This window comes from Herpailurus yagouaroundi, unplaced genomic scaffold (genome assembly GCF_014898765.1).
Source record: "Herpailurus yagouaroundi ecotype Mexico unplaced genomic scaffold, PumYag 28, whole genome shotgun sequence".
Lineage (NCBI taxonomy): Eukaryota > Metazoa > Chordata > Mammalia > Carnivora > Felidae > Herpailurus > Herpailurus yagouaroundi.
Genome location: NW_024412376.1, coordinates 167,890,371 through 167,894,058, shown reverse-complemented (window position 1 = coordinate 167,894,058; position 3,688 = coordinate 167,890,371). Strand labels below are relative to the sequence as shown.

The 3,688-nt window shown below is 54.8% G+C and overlaps 1 long non-coding RNA gene across 1 annotated transcript; it reads right to left on the bottom strand.

Annotated features, from left to right (window-relative positions):
* Positions 1-304: 304 nt before the first annotated feature.
* LOC121039413 (uncharacterized) lies at positions 305-3,681 on the bottom strand. Its single transcript, XR_005794753.1, has 2 exons — positions 3,521-3,681; positions 305-3,156 (listed from the first exon to the last, which is right to left on the bottom strand). It is a non-coding gene; the product is annotated as an uncharacterized LOC121039413 (long non-coding RNA).
* Between the last annotated feature and the right edge of the window lie 7 nt (positions 3,682-3,688).

Below are 3,688 nucleotides of genomic sequence, written 5' to 3'. Positions count from 1 at the left end.
CCCCCCCCCCCCCCCCCCCCCCCCCCCCCCCCCCCCCCCCCCCCTGGCCCAGAGGACCCAGCTCGAAGCCGCTATGACAGCCGTGTAGGCCTCCTGGGAGGGAGTGCCTGTCCACCACTGAGCCATCCTCAGCAGCGCCCGCTGCGTCTGCACTGATGACCCGTCTGAGCCGCGAGGTTCAGAAGGTTCCAGGACAAACAAGCCTTACTACACAGCATTACAGCTACACTTGAATTTCTGAGAATGTCAAGGTTCCCTCCCACTCTATTTTTGTAGGTTAAAGTTATAATTGAAAATTAATTGGCATATGAAATGTTTTTATCTCACCTGAAATGTAGAGGGTAGTATTTTTCTAAAGGCTCACTATGATCTCTTTCATCTTAACCAAGTCACTTGGCCAGCTCACCTGCCTTCGTCACTCAGTAGAGACCAGGGCGGGGCCCGGGCAAGGACTCAGACCCTGGATTCCTTGGAAACCATGATTTTGATCATTATTTTGCTCTTCTGAAACAGCTGTATGATTTTGGGGTTTTTTTGTACTAATGTGAAATTTTTCCTCAAAATGCTTCTTTTCCATCCTAGTGAGGAGCCGGCCCCAGGAGTGGTGATAGTGACAGTGTTGTAAGCTGTCCCGTAGTTTTTTCTGTCGTGGATTTGGACTGAATGGTGCCACCCCGTGGGCCTTGCAAGCGCGGGGCCTCTCGGAGCGGCCTCCCCGGCCCAGGCCAGGTCTGGCGCATCTCACCTGGGCCTGTCCCTGAACGCACTAGGTTCTTACCAACATTTGGGGGAAGACTTTGTATATTTTTTTCATTGGGCTTTTCTTTACCAGTTTCTGGCTTTTATTCTCAATAGATTTTTGCTAAACTTGTTTTCACAAATTACCACCGACTGAAACGTGTATTTACTGATGCGGCCCTGAATTCTCCCAGGGAAAGGGGCCAACTCGGTGGGGGTGCGGCCCCGCGGTGAGTTTGTGTGAAGCGCCGAGTTCACAGAAATGGTTCTGTCGGGGCTTCGTGCGCCCGCGGCCCGGCAGGGGACAGTCCCGGCAGCAGGGCACGGCCAGGTGCTCCCCACCCTGGGGACCCAGAGCACGTGGGAGATCGGGCTTTTCCCGAAAATTGTTCTTTCGGGGTCTGAGGAGAGACGCAGAGTCTGGGACCGTTGCACCTACTTGCTACTCTCCTGTCACCCCTGGGGGTCTGTTCACAGAAAACGGGAGTTGTGCTGGTCACACGCGCCCAGCCAGGACGCCACCGCCAGGCACTCGTGCTGGGGGCCCGAGGCGCCATCTGTGGGCGTCGGGCCTGGAACTTCTCTGTGAGACGTCACTAACTTTTACTCCTTACGAGGCCTGGCCACACCATGGGAGGAGCTCCTGGGAGCACGAAGGTCTCTTCTCTTTGGAAGTTTCTCTTGACCCTGGGGAGTCCGGAGCACCAAGGGCAGGGGTCCCGGATGCCAGGCAGCCAAGTGCGCCCCGTGGGGCCCGCGGCCTCCGTGCCGACGATGGGAGGGAAGGGAATGGAATACTCGGCAGCAGATGCTTGTTTCTGCTCCGTTCTTCTTAAAACCACCGGAGGAGAACAGAGACGTACACACGTCCCTTGTTGAAAACTCCCGAGGTCTCTCCTGTCTGTTTCTCTCCCATCATTGCCTCTGCCTCGTGCAACTGCAGGACATGCTTGGACCCGGACCCCCCCGTTTAACTTCTTCTCCGTGGTTTGGTGACGTGAGCCCTTGGGGGCAGCGGTCTCTGCCGGGCTCGGACCACGGGGAAGAGTCTGCTTCGGGTGTGAGGCTCCATGGCGCCGACGGGGCCTCGCTCGCTATGAACAGGGTCTCACCCAGGCGTCCCTCTGCCCTTCTCCTATCGTGATCCTGGAGGAAGGAGCCATCCGCGGCCACGAAGGAGACACGAGAGCTTGGTCATCCGTGGACCCCTCCTGCGTGTGGCTTAGGTGACCTCTGGAAATGCACTTGCTCAGTGGGACCCGGGGAACTGTGGGGTGTTTCCGCGTAGAACTCGTTTCTCTCAAATCGTCCCAAGAAAATACTGGATTGGTTTATAGATTTATGCTCCTTCTTCCCCAAACAACCTGGAAGGTTGTTCCACGACGAGCCCAGCAGCGTTCCCATGCCCTGGCGCCCCGGCTCAGGGCCTGCGGGATTCCCGAGGCCTCCGGGCTCCGCTCTTCAGGGCCGCCCCTCGCTTCTCCTCTCCCACCAGAAGTCAGACCACCAGACTGGCTTTGCAGCGCACTTTGGGGAGATTAACTTATTTTTGTACTTGACGGTAGTAAAATCTTGTGAGTTTTAAGTCACTTTTGATATTTTCAAATTCTACGATCTGAAGGAGATGCTGGAAAAATTATTTTAAATATGGTTATCCTCTTTCCAAAAACTTAAAACTAATGAGCAAATAACACTAACTTTGAAAATCTCTAGAAAACTGGTTTACGAATCCGAGCACAACAAGGCTGAGGCGTGGCGGCTGAGCTCGAAGGGCCTTCCTGCCAGGGCTTTGCTCTGAATCTGAGGGAGAGCTCGTTTTGCTGGGGGGTGGGGGGGGTTGGGGGGGGTGTGATTCGGTCTTTATGAATGTCAGCTTCACCCCTTTGTCACCAATGTGAAGCAGAAACAAAACGAAAGCCGCCCCAACACCTCCGGATCCCTCAGCGTCAGAACGACTGGTGCTGTGCCCGTGGCCTGTGAAGTCTCGCCCTCCCGTGCCAACACTGGCCTCCGGGGACCCGGGCGCCTCGCACACCGCGCGGGGCACAAGGACACGTCCGCTCCGGCAGTCAGGAAGTAGGACCACTGTGGGGACCGGAGTGGCACAGTGACCCTGTATGCCCCGGTCGGTAAGGAACCGCGTGGACAGCCCGCCTCCCTTGCTTCCTGGGCCTCACTCGCACTCAGGTCTGCGCGTCTGACGCCTTTGAAATTCTTATCTTGACATAAAAACCACAGCGTGTATCGTGCCCATCTTCCAGAACTACCTGGTTTCCAGGAATTAAAGATAAGCCTGTTTTGAGGAAAGTTAACGCAAAGGACTGTTGCCAAATTCTCGATATCCTCTGAGCAGCACAGTGTTGGATGTTAGTCACTAGAGGGAAATGCTGTCGCAGGCGTCGTGCTGTCCAGCGAGCCCTGTTGAGATGTGAAATGCCCTGTCAGAAATTAAATATGAATTTAAATGTGCCTGTTGGTGTCTACGCTTCATACAGAATGAGGTCAGGCTCCTCATAGGAACACTCGGTGCTATCACCGGTTTCGCTAGACTTAAAAACTTGAACTTCCTGCGGGGGGGGGGGGGGTGGCGGGGCGGCTAGACGGAACTGTAGACTCGGGAACCGCCAGTCGGGAGAATAGCATTTAAAGTGGGAAGCTGTGTTTGGAAAACTGTATGTGAGTATTTTTGTATTAAAAACTTTTTAAAGGCTTTTTTTCTTAAACTTATTTTATATGGGATTGCATTTTGAACTTCTGGGCTTTTTCCCGCTTTTCCGCTTACTTTGCGTGGTCATTCCGAGGCTGCTGGCACAGCCCCGCCTGCCCTCCCTCGGGAAGGGCTCTGTCCTCAGACTGTCGCTCCACCGCTCACTTGCCCTGGTAGAAGCTGACCGTGGCCTCGGAGGGATAGCAAACACCACAAACAGTAAGTGTAGCTCTCCTTTCGGAC